The 15,014-nt window shown below is 41.9% G+C and overlaps 1 protein-coding gene across 1 annotated transcript in view; it reads right to left on the bottom strand.

Annotated features, from left to right (window-relative positions):
* Positions 1–15,014, bottom strand: part of GPR139 (G protein-coupled receptor 139) — a 52,032-nt gene that overhangs the window by 4,537 nt on the left and 32,481 nt on the right. The window lies entirely within an intron of this gene.

The following is a 15,014-nucleotide window of genomic DNA, read 5'->3' as shown; positions in this document are numbered from 1 at the left end:
GCCGCCATTCTCCTCACACAACCATGAGTGGCGTTGCCGCCATTCTCCTCACACAACTGTGAGAGGTGGTGCTGCCATTATCCTCATCTTAGGAATGAAGCTGGGGCTCTGAGAGCCTCACACAACCATGGGAGGTGGTGTTGCCATTCTTCTCACACAACCATGAGAGGTGGCGCTGCCATTCTCACACGACCATGAGAGGTGATGCCTCCATTCTCTTCACACAACTGTGAGAGGTGGAGCCGCCATTCTCTTCACACAACCATGAGAGGTGGTGACTCCATTCTCCTCACACAACTGTGAGAGGTGGTGCTGCCATTATCCTCATCTTAGGAATGAAACTGGAGCTCTGAGAGCCTCACACAACAATGAGAGGTGGTGTTGCCATTCTCCTCATCTTAGAAATGAAACTGGGGCTCTGAGAGCTTAAGCAACTTGCTTAGATCTACACAGTTAATAATTCATGGTGATAGGATCCCCTGATCCCAAATCTCATGCTTTTTCTTTTGTTCAATTGCATGAAGAATATGGGGCTGAGGTGGCATTTCCTGCTATATGTGTTCAGGAAAGAGACGGGACTCTATAACCTCTTAAGAACCTCTTCAGAGCTTGGATTTTAGGATCTTTCCTTTTTAAGTAGATTTAAATTGGAGGTGCAGAGAAGATCATGACCTTCAGATTAATTTAAAAATAAATTACACTTGTTTTTGGAATAGGTAATCTACATACATGGTACATAATCAAAAATAATAGCAAGGAAAAGTACATTTTCCTTCTACTCTTGTTCTCCAATCATCACAGTTCCCCTCCCTCAGGGAAATTACAGTTAATAAATAATCTATGCTTATATATGTCCATATAGTGTGCCTGTATTAGGTTGGTGCAAAAGTAACTGGCAAAAACTACAATTACTTTTGCACCAACCTAATATATAGTTTTTGCATAAACAGCAGCAATGTTTTATTTTTTGTGGGGTCAGATTTGTCTTGAAAATACATCTATATAATTTCTGATCAGTTTTTTTTTAAAAAGTCCCCCTGAATTAAGCATATTTAGAAAGTCATTAGGGACTCACTCTGAAATGATATTCCAATGGATAATATCTAGAAGTCATTCTACACATTTATTTTCATTCATTCTCACAGTCAACCCTGAAATTTGAACACTGACAACGCTATTTTGCAAGCTAAGTTCTCAGGAAGCTTTTTTTTTTTTTTTTTCTTTTTTTTTTTTTTATTATACTTTAGGGTTTTAGGGTACATGTGCACAATGTGCAGGTTTGTTACATATGTATCCATGTGCCATGTTGATTTCCTGCACCCATTAACTCGTCATTTAGCATTAGGTGTATCTCCTAATGCTGTCCCTCCCCCCTCCCCCCACCCCACAACAGTCCCCGGAGTGTGATGTTCCCCTTCCTGTGTCCATGAGTTCTCATTGTTCAATTCCCACCTATGAGTGAGAACATGCGGTGTTTGGTTTTTTGTCCTTGCGATAGTTTACTGAGAATGATGTTTTCCAGTTTCATCCATGTCCCTACAAAGGACACGAACTCATCATTTTTTATGGCTGCATAGTATTCCATGGTGTATATGTGCCACATTTTCTTAATCCAGTCTATCGTTGTTGGACATTTGGGTTGGTTCCAACTCTTTGCTATTGTGAATAGTGCTGCGATAAACATACGTGTGCATGTGTCTTTATAGCAGCATGATTTATAGTCCTTTGGGTATATACCCAGTAATGGGATGGCTGGGTCAAATGGTATTTCTAGTTCGAGATCCCTGAGGAATCGCCACACTGACTTCCACAATGGTTGAACTAGTTTACAGTCCCACCAACAGTGTAAAAGTGTTCCTATTTCTCCACATCCTCTCCAGCACCTGTTGTTTCCTGATTTTTTAATGATGGCCATTCTAACTGGTGTGAGATGGTATCTCACTGTGGTTTTGATTTGCATTTCTCTGATGGCCAGTGATGATGAGCATTTCTTCATGTGTTTTTTGGCTGCATAAATGTCTTCTTTTGAGAAGTGTCTGTTCATGTCCTCTGCCCACTTTTTGATGGGGTTGTTTGTTTTTTTCTTGTAAATTTGTTTGAGTTCATTGTAGATTCTGGATATTAGCCCTTTGTCAGATGAGTAGGTTGCGAAAATTTTCTCCCATTGTGTAGGTTGCCTGTTCACTCTGATGATAGTTTCTTTTGCTGTGCAGAAGCTCTTTAGTTTAATGAGATCCCATTTGTCGATTTTGGCTTTTGTTGCCATTGCTTTTGGTGTTTTAGACATGAAGTCCTTGCCCACGCCTATGTCCTGAATGGTATTGCCTAGGTTTTCTTGTAGGATTTTAATGGTTTTAGGTCTAACATATAAGTCTTTAATCCATCTTGAATTAATTTTTGTATAAGGTGTAAGGAAGGGATCCAGTTGCAGCTTTCTACATATGGCTAGCCAGTTTTCCCAGCACCATTTATTAAATAGGGAATCCTTTCCCCATTTCTTGTTTTTGTCAGGTTTGTCAAAGATCAGATAGTTGTAGCTATGCGGCATCATTTCTGAGGGCTCTGTTCTGTTCCATTGATCTATGTCTCTGTTGTGGTACCAGTACCAGCTGTTTTGGTTACTGTAGCCTTGTAGTATAGTTTAAAGTCAGGTAGCGTGATGCCTCCAGCTTTGTTCTTTTGGCTTAGGATTGACTTGGCGATGCGGGCTCTTTTTTGGTTCCATATGAACTTGAAAGTAGTTTTTTCCAATTCTGTGAAGAAAGTCATTGGTAGCTTGATGGGGATGGCATTGAATCTATAAATTACCTTGGGCAGTATGGCCATTTTCACGATATTGATTCTTCCAACCCATGAGCATGGAATGTTCTTCCATTTGTTTGTATCCTCTTTTATTTCATTGAGCAGTGGTTTGTAGTTCTCCTTGAAGAGGTCCTTCACATCCCTTGTAAGTTGGATTCCTAGGTATTTTATTCTCTTTGAAGCAATTGTGAATGGGAGTTCACTCATGATTTGGCTCTCTGTTTGTCTGTTATTGGTGTACAAGAATGCTTGTGATTTTTGTACCTTAATTTTGTATCCTGAGACTTTGCTGAAGTTGCTAATCAGCTTAAGGAGATTTTGGGCTGAGACAATGGGGTTTTCTAGATATACAATCATGTCATCTGCAAACAGGGACAATTTGACCTCCTCTTTTCCTAATTGAATACCCTTTATTTCCTTCTCCTGCCTGATTGCCCTGGCCAGAACTTCCAGCACTATGTTGAATAAGAGCGGTGAGAGAGGGCATCCTTGTCTTGTGCCAGTTTTCAGAGGGAATGCTTCCAGTTTTTGCCCGTTCAGTATGATATTGGCTGTGGGTTTGTCGTAGATAGCTCTTATTATTTTGAGATACATCCCATCAATACCTAATTTATTGAGAGTTTTTAGCATGAAGGGTTGTTGAATTTTGTCAAAGGCCTTTTCTGCATCTATTGAGATAATCATGTGGTTTTTGTCTTTGGTTCTGTTTATATGCTGGATTACATTTATTGATTTGCGTATGTTGAACCAGCCTTGCATCCCAGGGATGAAGCCCACTTGATCATGGTGGATAAGCTTTTTGATGTGCTGCTGGATTCGGTTTGCCAGTATTTTACTGAGGATTTTTGCATCAATGTTCATCAAGGATATTGGTCTGAAATTCTCTTTTTTGGTTATGTCTCTGCCAGGTTTTGGTATCAGGACGATGCTGGCTTCATAAAATGTGTTAGGGAGGATTCCCTCTTTTTCTATCGATTGGAATAGTTTCAGAAGGAATGGTACCAGTTCCTCCTTGTACCTCTGGTAGAATTCAGCTGTGAATCCATCAGGTCCTGGACTCTTTTTGGTTGGTAAGCTATTGATTATTGCCACAATTTCAGAACCTGTTATTGGTCTATTCAGAGATTCAACTTCTTCCTGGTTTAGTCTTGGGAGGGTGTATTTGTCGAGGAATTTATCCATTTCTTCTAGATTTTCTAGTTTATTTGCATAGAGGTGTTTGTAGTATTCTCTGATGGTACATTGTATTTCTGTGGGATCGGTGGTGATATCCCCTTTTTCGTTTTTTATTGCATCTATTTGATTCTTCTCTCTTTTCTTCTTTATTAGTCTTGCTAGCGGTCCATCAATTTTGTTGATCTTTTCAAAAAACCAGCTCCTGGATTCATTAATTTTTTGAAGGGTTTTTTGTGTCTCTATTTCCTTCAGTTCTGCTCTGATTTTAGTTATTTCTAGCCTTCTGCTAGCTTTTGAATGTGTTTGCTCTTGCTTTTCTAGTTCTTTTAATTGTGATGTTAGGGTGTCAATTTTTGATCTTTCCTGCTTTCTCTTGTGGGCATTTAGTGCTATAAATTTCCCTCTACACACTGCTTTGAATGTGTCCCAGAGATTCTGGTATGTTGTGTCTTTGTTCTCGTTGGTTTCAAAGAACATCTTTATTTCTGCCTTCATTTCATTATGTACCCAATAGTCATTCAGGAGCAGGTTGTTCAGTTTCCATGTAGTTGAGCAGTTTTGAGTGAGTTTCTTAATCCTGAGTTCTAGTTTGATTGCACTGTGGTCTGAGAGACAGTTTGTTATAATTTCTGTTCTTTTACATTTGCTGAGGAGAGCTTTACTTCCAACTATGTGGTCAATTTTGGAATAGGTGTGGTGTGGTGCTGAAAAAAATGTATATTCTGTTGACTTGGGGTGGAGAGTTCTGTAGATGTCTATTAGGTCCACTTTATGTAGAGCTGAGTTCAATTCCTGGATATCCTTGTTAACTTTCTGTCTCGTTGATCTGTCTAAAGCTGACAGTGGGGTGTTAAAATCTCCCATTATTATTGTGTGGGAGTTTAAGTCCCTTTGTAGGTCACTGAGGACTTGCTTTATGAATCTGGGTGCTCCTGTGTTGGGTGCATATATATTTAGGATAGTTAGCTCTTCTTGTTGAGTTGATCCCTTTACCATTATGTAATGGCCTTCTTTGTCTCTTTTGATCTTTGTTGGTTTAAAGTCTATTTTATCAGAGACTAGGATTGCAACCCCTGCCTTTTTTTGTTTTCCAGTTGCTTGATAGATCTTCCTCCATCCCTTCATTTTGAGTCTATGTGTGTCTCTGCTCGTGAGATGGGTTTCCTGAATACAGCACACTGATGGGTCCTGACTCCTTATCCAGTTTGCCAGTCTGTGTCTTTTGATTGGAGCATTTAGCCCATTTACATTTAAAGTTAATATTGTTATGTGTGAATCTGATCCTGTTATTATGATGTTAGTTGGTTATTTTGCTCATTAGTTGCTATAGTTTCTTCCTAGCGTCGATGGTCTTTACAATTTGGCATGTTTTTGCAGTGGCTGGTACCGGTTGTTCATTTCCATGTTTAGTGCTTCCTCCAGGAGCTCTTTTAGGGCAGGCCTGGTGGTGACAAAATCACTCAGCATTTGCTTGTCTGTAAAGTATTTTATTTCTCCTTCACTTATGAAGCTTAGTTTGGCGGGATAGGAAATTCTGGGTTGAAAATTCTTTTCTTTAAGAATGTTGAATATCGGCCCCCACTCTCTTCTGGCTTGTAGAGTTTCTGCTGAGAGATCAGCTGTTAGTCTGATGGGCTTCCCTTTGTGGGTAACCCGACCTTTCTCTCTGGCTGCCCTTAACATTTTTTCCTTCATTTCAACTTTGGTGAATCTGACAATTATGTGTCTTGGAGTTGCCCTTCTCGAGGAGTATCTTTGTGGTGTTCTCTGTATTTCCTGAATCTGAATGCTGGCCTGCCTTGCTAGATTGGGGAAGTTCTCCTGGATAATATCTTGCAGAGTGTTTTCCAACTTGGTTCCATTCTCCCCATCATTTTCAGGTACACCAATCAGACGTAGGTTTGGTCTTTTCACATAGTCCCAAATTTCTTGGAGGCTTTGTTCATTTATTTTTATTCTTTTTTCTCTAAACTTCCCTTCTCTCTTCATTTCATTCATTTCATCTTCCATCAGCGATACTCTTTCTTCCAGTTGATCGCATCTGCTACTGAGGCTTCTGCAATCTTCGCGTAGTTCTCGAAACTTGGCTTTCAGCTCCATCATCTCCTTTAAGCTCTTCTCTCCATTCTCTCCATTGGTTATTCTAGTTATCCATTCTTCTAATGTTTTTTCAAAGTTTTTAACTTCTTTGCTATTGTTTTGAATTTCCTCTCGTAGCTCAGAGTAGTTTGATCGTCTGAAGCCTTCTTCTCTCAACTCATCAAAGTCATCCTCCATCCAGCTTTGTTCCGTTGCTGGTGAGGAACTGCGTTCCTTTGGAGGAGGAGAGGTGCTCTGTTTTTTAGAGTTTCCAGTTTTTTTGCTCTGTTTTTCCCCCATCTTTGTGGTTTTATCTACTTTTTGTCTTTGATGATGGTGATGTACAGATGGGTTTTTGGTGTGGATGTCCTTTCTGTTTGTTAGTTTTCCTTCTACCAGACAGGACCCTCAGCTGCAGGTCTGTTGGAGTTTACTAGAGGTCCACTCCAGACCCTGTTTGGCTGGGTGTCAGCAGCGGTGGCTGCAGAACAGCGGATTTTCGTGAGACCACAAATTCAGCTGTCTGATAGTTCCTCTGAAAGTTTTGTCTCAGAGGAGTACCCGGTTGAATGAGGTGTCAGTCTGTCCCTACTGGGGGGGTGCCTCCCAGTTAGGCTGCTCAGGGGTGAGGGACCCACTTTAGGAGGCAGTCTGTCCGTTCTCAGATCTCCAGCTGCGTGCTGGGAGAACCACTACTCTCTTCAAAGCTGTCAGTCAGACAGGGACATTTAAGTCTGTGGAGGTTCTTGCTGAGTTTTTGTTTGTCTGTGCCCTGCCCCCAGAGGTGGAGCCTACAGAGGCAGGCAGGCCTCCTTGAGCTGTGGTGGGCTCCACCCAGTTCGAGCTTCCTGGCTGCTTTGTTTACCTAAGCAAGCCTGGGCAATGGTGGGCGCCCCTCCCCCAGCCTCGCTGCCGCCTTGCAGCTTGATCTCAGACTGCTGTGCTAGCAATCAGCGAGACTCCGTGGGCATAGGACCCTCCGAGCCAGGTGCGGGACACAATCTCCTAGTGTGCCGTTTTCCAGGCCCGTTGGAAAAGCGCAGTATTAGGATGGGACTGACCCGATATTCCAGGTGCCGTCTGTTTCCCCTTTCTTTGGCTAGGAAAGGGAACTCCCTGACCCCTTGCGCTTCCCGAGTGAGGCAATGCCTCGCCCTGCTTCGGCTCCCGCACAGTGCGCTTCACTGACTGTCCTGCACCCACTGTTAGGCACTCCCTAGTGAGATGAAACCGGTACCTCAAGCAGAAATGCAGAAATCACCCGTCTTCTGTGTCGCTGGGGCTGGGAGCTGGAGACCGGAGCTGTTCCTATCTGGCCATCTTGGCTCCACCATCTCAGGAAGCTTACATTCCTTGTCTGAGGTCCAGTGGCAGAGCTAGAATCCAGATCTCTCACTCAGTCTCTCTCTGTCTCTCTTCCTTTCTTGGTAGCCATTTAAAATGTTATACAATAGTTCACATGTAAAAATTCTTAAAATAAACACATCTGCAAAACCTGGTGTACTCATCACTCAGATTTAATACATTTTAACATTTTTCCATATTTACTTCAGCTCTCTTTAAAGAAAGAAATGACACTATAGATGCAGTTGAAGTCTCCTCTGAAGAAGCTCTGTTCTCATTCTTTTCCATCTTCTTTCTCTAGAGGCAACCACCATGCTGCAGGCTGTGTGCAGTGTCCAGTGCCATGTCTGCATATTCTTTCTTTCTTTCTTTTTTAGAGACAGGGTCTTGCTATGTTGCCCAGGCTGGAGTGCAGTGGCTATTCACAGGTGCAGTCATGGTGCTTTACAGCTTTGAAATCCAGGGCTCAAGTGACCCTTGCACCTTAGCCTCCTAAGTAGTTGGGACTACAGGTGCACATCACTGTGCCCAGCCTTTTGCTTTCTTTTATACTGAAACTGCCATTCTGTACACTGCTTTTGTCATTCAACATTGTATTTTTGAGGCCCATTTTTGTTGCTACATGAAGATCTAGTTCACTCATTTGAATTACTACATAGCATTTTGCTGTAGGAACTTACCGATTTATTTATTTATAATTTATTGTATTAAATATGTTCATTCATTTAAATTGGTTCCAGGATTTTGCTGTTATAAACCAAAGTTAATATCTTGACATGACTCTCCATGAGAAGTACTTATATATGAAAATTTCTCTGGGGTAATGTATACACGGAAGTATATTTATTATGTTTTAGAGTATGTGCATCCTCATCTTTAACAGACACTGCTGAATTGCTTTGTAAAATTTTACTAATTTAGATTCCCAATAGCAGAGTATGAGAGTTCCAGTTGCTCCATATCCTCTCAGTATTACCAGTTTTTTTTTAAGTCTATGCTGTTCTTGTTCTTGTCCTAAGCACTTTGAAATAACATTTTGAAGTGGTGGAGAGTTAAGGTACTGATTATATTAATTAGCCAGGATTCAATCCCAGGACCAACATCCATGCTCAAAACCAGTCTGCAATATTGGTACTTATTCCCAGTGGGGTGGGGGTACCATGAAGATATGCTATACTGCACACAATGTAGAGAAAAATGGTGAGTATGTCCTACTTAAGTCACTACTTAAGAAAAGAGACCCACTAAAGGTCTTTATATTTGTAAACTTGATATTTCAAAACTGCATTAATGCATTCATGCATTATGTACCTATTCTGAGCTGTGCCCTTGAAGGGCATGGTGAACAAAATAGACATGGTCTGTTTAGCCTGCATGGAGCTTAGATTCTGTTAGGCAAGAAAAACATCAGCTGAAGAGCCACGGAAGAAAATGCATTAACTGCAAGCTGTAGTGAATGCTATGAAGGAATGTTTTGGAGTAGGAATCAGAAAAATCTTTACTGAGATTTAGAAGACCAGGAAAAGGTTAAAAGGCAGAAAAGTTGGAAGGAGAAAGTGTTTCAAGCAAAGGAAACAGCATGTGCAAAGGTTCTGAGGGGGAGAAGTATGAAGAGTTAGGTTTATTAAGACAAAGAATACTTATATTGAGTTCTGCTTGCTTTGTCAGCATCCTTGCATTTTATAGCTCTCTTTTATTAAACAGCCTTGCTGTGTTCTGTTGAAAAGCATTTCAAAATGTTTTATTCATCCAGAAATTTTTCCAAAAAGTACTTAACATCTGCTTTCTGTAGGCAAATACCTGTGCATAGGCCTAAGGTGGATATACATTGGGTACTCTGGTGGATACACATAAAGTCTCTACTCAGAGAGTGGAGAAACATCATATAAGTGGCTAAGTATTAAAGAGATAAATGAGAACACAGTATACAGGAGCTGCTGGTGAACAGATACAGAAAGAAGGACAAAAGCTTTGGTGAAGGGTCCTGATTAAAGGCTTGGCTTCCAATCCCTGCTCCTCTGACCTAATCATATATAGTCAGAGTTTCATTGAACCCAAGCTGTATAGAGGTTGAGGTCTAAAGGTCTATTGAATCAAGGGTATAGGAGCTCAGTTGCTAAGAGTGCGGGATCTGGGGCTGGGCTGCCTGGCTGTTATTACCACCTTGACTTTAGACAAGTTTATTCAATATTTCTGTGCCTCAGTTCCCTTCTTTATAAAATGGGATTATCAGTCTCTTCTTACACTGCCAATAAAGACGTTTCCAAGATTGAGTAATTTACAAAGGAAAGGGGTTTAATTGACTCACAGTTCCACCTGGCTGGGGAGGCCTCACAATCATGGCAAAAGGCTAATGAGGAGCAAAGTCACGTCTTACATGGTGGCCAGCAAGAGCTTGTGCAGGGGAACTCCCCTTTAAAAAACCATCAGATCTCATGAGACTTATTCACTATCATGAGAACAGCATGGCAAAGACACGGCCCCATGATTCAACTACCTCCCACTGGGTCCCTCCTATGATACATGGGGATTATGGGAGCTACATTTCAAGATGAGATTTGGGTGGGAACACAGTGAAACCCTATCATGTGGTTAGTAAGACTATCCACCTCATAGGGTTGTTCTGAGGGTTAAGTGAGATAATTTTAATAAAGTGGTTTAAACAGTGCCTGGCACGTGAGAAGTGTGTAATGGATGGTAGCTATTGACTGAGAGTCCATTCATGCAGCAAATATTAGCTGGGCATTGACTATGCCGGGCATTGGATGAGGCTTTGGAGATACAGGTATTAACAAAGTGGATAAGTTCCCTTTTGCCATGGAGTTTATAATATAATGAGGGAGACAGACAATAATTAAACACACATGCAAATGCACAACAGAATGTCAGATGTGATACTAGGAAGAATAACACTAAGGGATGAGAGAAGTTTATGGGGTAGTAACTTTTAGATTAAAAGCGACATTTCGGTCCCATCAAGGATGAAGAGAAGGGAGGCCAGGCACTGTGGCTCACGCCTGTAATCCCAGCACTTTTGGAGGCTGAGGGTGGTGGATCACTTGAGGTCAGGAGTTCCAGACCAGCCTGGCCAACATGGTGAAACCCCACCTCTACTAAAAATACAAAAATTAGCCAGGCATGGTGGTGGGTGCCTATAATCGCAGCTACTCAGGAGGCTGAGGCAGGAGAATCACTTGAACTTGGGAGGTGGAAGTTACAGTGAGCCGAGATCGCACCACTGCACTTCAGCCTGGATTACAGAGTGAGACTCTGTCTCAGGAAAAAAAAAAAAAAAAAGGAAAAAAGAAGGGATCTAGGGATCTGTCATGCAAATATTTGTGGGAAAAGGATTCTAGGCAGTGGGATTGGCAAATGCAACAGCCTTGTGGTGGGAATCAGCTTCTTATGTTCATAGAACAGAGAGACATGAGAATGGTTTCCCATTTTACAGATGAGGAAACCAAGGCTTGGATTTTTAGATAATTTGCTCAAAGTCACAAACAGAACAAGTAAGGGAGCCAGAGAAAAATGAAAATGGTGACCCCAGCTCTGTCTGACTTTCTGGCTTAATAGATTCTGCTTTGTTTATTTTCAGTCATAGAAAAGCGTTCTCAACATAAAGAATGCGTTTCCTATTCCTTAGGTTGCCCCTGACTTAGAAAAGTGCCATATTTTCTTGCAACCTCTTTTTTTCTTTTTGCTGAGACTGAGTTTCGCTCTTGTAGGCCAGGCTAGAGTGCAATGATGCGATCTCGGCTCACTGCAACCTCCGCCTCCCAGGTTCAAGCAATTCTCCTTCCTCAGCCTCCCGAGTAGCTGGGATTAGAGGCATGTGCCACCACACCCAGCTAATTTTTTTTTTTTTAAAGCAGAGATGGGGTTTCACCATGTTGGCTAGGCTGGTCTGGAACTCCTGACCTCAAGTAATCCACCAGCCTCAGCCTCCCAAAGTGCTGGGATTACAGGCGTAAGCCATCATGCTCAGCCACAACCTCTTTTTTCCCCCCCATCCATCAAACAATGCCCACTTTCCCTTTCACATCCCTGCTTCCCAAGAAGGCAGGATGTATAAATGGCGGGATGTCCCCAGAAAAATTGCTCTATGTGTATATATATATATATATATATATATATATATATATATATTTACACACACACGTACATACAGGTTTAAGTTCCTGGATAATATATATATATGTGTGTGTGTATATATATATATGTTCTACAGAGAGTGACTCTCCCACTTTTTTTTCCTCCCCAGCTGAACCCTGTTTGAAGTGTGATGCTAAAAATTCTCCATATCGAAGCTCTTTAAAAGTATTCCAGCCCCATCTAATTAATGCTTTAAGTCAGGCAAGTCATCAACTCCAAGTGAAATTGCTAGGTATTCATATTTGACATTTCCTTAAGTTTCTAGTGATTGCCTCTCTTGAGAAACTAACCCGCAGACACTGAGTTTCCCATTTCTTTTGTACAGGTAGATTTTCCCCCCAAGGCAACATCAAGAACATGTGGGAGATCCTTGGGGTGGGAGAAAGAAGTGTGAGCTGAGGAGACCCAGAGGGGAATGGTGCGATGCCTGTGTATTGATTTTCTGAAAAAGAAATGAAAAGGTAGAGCCTTCAACTCTTAAAAGCTTGACATTTGCTATAACTTCCCATATTTAAAAATTCTTTCATTTCCACAGTGGCACATTTTCCCCAAAGGGAAAGAGTGATGTTGACAGGGTCTGTGTGTATTTGTAAGGGGTGAGTAAATGAAGAAACCGAAGTTCTCACTGCCTGAAATTCCATTTCTGAGCCTTCCTGCCAAACTGATCCAAGGATTCCATTGTTGAGGAAACCCAACCAATCCCATCCAAGCAAGCCCCGCCGAACTTCACTACCAAAATGTCAATGCTTCTAAAAAGCAAATCTTTCCTGTCAGTGGTGTCGTTGGACAGGTTTAAGTTCCTGGATAATAAAAAGCCCATGTTTTGTGACTGCAAATCTTCTTGGTTATATTCTTGAGGGAATTCATTTCCCGCATTTTGCAGCTTACTGTGCTCAGGCTTGGGAGGATTTGGGGAGTGGCTGAGAGAACAACACAGGTTTTGTTGTCAGACCACACCACTGAATCGTCTGCAGGGTCAAGGTCTTCTAGAGGTATTTTCTGTGTCTGTGATGACTAAGGGGTCTCTGCAGGTTCCTTGGAAGAAGCAGCTGGACTGGGAGTTCTGAGTTTGTATCTTTTAGTTCTGCTACATTGCCTTTTTCTTGTCTTTAAAAACTATTTTTTCAATTACAAAAGTAATACACACTTGTTAAAAATTAAACATTATATCAGTGTCTAATAATAATAGTAATAGAATTTGTCTACTTTTATTGTGTATCCACTGTGCTCAGGGCACTTCTAAGCATCTTACACACGATGTCTCACTTAATCTTCACAAGTACCCTGTGTAGTGGGTACCATGATTTAAAAGCCCTGAGGTTCAGAGAGGTTAAGTAACTTGTTTGAGATCACACAGCTAGGTAGTGAGCCGGGACATTAAACCAAACTGTTAAATGTATAAACTCAGGAGAGTTTATACATTTAATGACTACATTAGAAATTAGAAGGGGAAAGTCTGTCAAAACCCCGTCTTCCATGGATAATGTGTCAGCTAGCCTTATAGGTGAACCCTTGTGTACCAAGCCCCCTGTTACACATGCCTCTATGTAGTCTCCATGCCTTGAGTTGGAGCTGGCCCTGTAATTTACTTTTGACCAATACATTATGGCAGTACTGATACTGCATGACTTCTGAGGCTAGGTCATAAGTGGGTCTTTTGAACACATGCTGTTGGTATGCTGTTTCTTGGAACCCAGTTGCCTTTCTGTGAGAGGCACATGCCAGTTAGGCCATGTGTAGGGCCTCTGGTTGAAAGCCTCAGTGAAGCTCATGGCCAATATCCAGCATCCACTGTCACCCATGGGAATGAGCCATCGTGGATATCCAGCTCAATAAAGCTCCCAAGTGGGTGTAGTCCTACTGCTCACTGGCTGCAAATGCATGAGAGACCAGAAGCAAGAACCGCCCAGCAGAGCCCAGTCAGCCCAGGAACCATGACAAATAATCATAAATTGTTGCTTCTAGCCTCTAAGTTTTGGGGATTGCCATGCTGCAATAGATAACCAGAAGTTTCTTGGTCACTTGCTGTTTATGTCTCCAGGATGCTTATATGCCCACAGTAATAGTACAACTAGTAATAATAACTATCCCCACAAAATGAGATTATACAATAATATTGTTGTGCAACTTGATTTTTTTCACTTAGACATGAATAATAGATTTTTCCATATGTCAATGATATTCATGAAATATTCACCTATTGCTGGACATTACTTATTATGACTATTTTTGTTACTACAAGCATCAAGTTCATGAGGCATTTTTGTGCATTTCTTTTCGATAAATTCCCAAAAGTAGAAATGCTGGTTTAAAGGGTAACACACTTTTCTTCCCTCTTTCTCTCCTTTCTTCCACTTCTCTCGTATTCTTACTCCCTCTCTCCCTCCCTCCTCAAGGCAGCTAAGAGAATTTGTAAGATGGAAACGAGCTCAAGTTGGAGGCTACAAAAGGATTTAGGATAGATGTCAAGAAGAACTTTTTTGATTGCAGTGGCAGTTATGTGAAGAAGAGCAGGCCACTCTTGAGCACAGTTGCTCAGTCCACAGAGGTCTTAAGAATAGAAAAGAGAATTGCCTATTTGGGATCATTAGATTCCTGGAGTGACCTTCTACAAATCCTAGTTCTCTGCATCCTAAATTTCTGAAAAAAGAAGCCACTCACCCCTTTCAGTCACAATCCCCTGTGACTTAAAAGCATCTCTCCCTTTGCTTGAGCCAGGGAGGCAGAGGTTGCAGTGAGCTGAGCTCGTGCCACTGCACTCCAGCCTGGGTGACAGAGTGAGACTCTGAAAAAAGGAAAGGAAAGGAAAGGAAAAAAAAGAAGAAAAGAAAAGCATCTCTCTCTGACAAAGTTGCCATCTTTTGCATCAGAAGAATCAGTGCTCATGTTATGCAGACTCCTGGCTTTGTGGACAATTGCAGCGGTGTTATTTTACCTGCTTCTGGGAGGTACTCCAAGGATGGATTTTTAGGAAGATCAATTCCTAAGACTCCTACATAAGAAGTCAGCAATGCCCTTGTTTAGATCAGCTGAGGGGTAGAGACCGAATTGTATGATGGGGCACTGCCTCTGGTGGCTGCCACCTCCCTCACTGTTACCTGCCCCACTCTGGACCCTGGGATGGAAGAAGGGTAAATAAAAAGATGATGCTGACTAGACTCGGGGGTCAGTCTTTTAGCTTCTGCAGAAGGTGCTTGGAGGTCTCCAGGAGGTTCGATGTTGATCGGTCCCCTAGGAGAGAAGCAGGAAAAAGTTCCCCAGGGCTGCTGTCCCACCATACGTCTCCAGTATCAGGCACTGACAGCTGGCCAGTGGCCATCCTTGTTTTCTGTTGTTTCTCTTGCCCCAAGGCAGAAACCTGGGAATGTGGAGCTTCTTCCTGCAGTTGGTTAGTAGAGGCACGAAACTGGTTGTAGACTAGCGAGGTGGAGGTTAGGCAGTGGTACCCTCCTACCATGGGA

This window comes from Symphalangus syndactylus, chromosome 11, assembly GCF_028878055.3.
Source record: "Symphalangus syndactylus isolate Jambi chromosome 11, NHGRI_mSymSyn1-v2.1_pri, whole genome shotgun sequence".
NCBI classification, from domain to species: Eukaryota; Metazoa; Chordata; class Mammalia; order Primates; family Hylobatidae; genus Symphalangus; species Symphalangus syndactylus.
The sequence above is the reverse complement of the archived record's forward strand: the minus strand, read 5'-3'. Positions and strand labels throughout refer to the sequence as shown.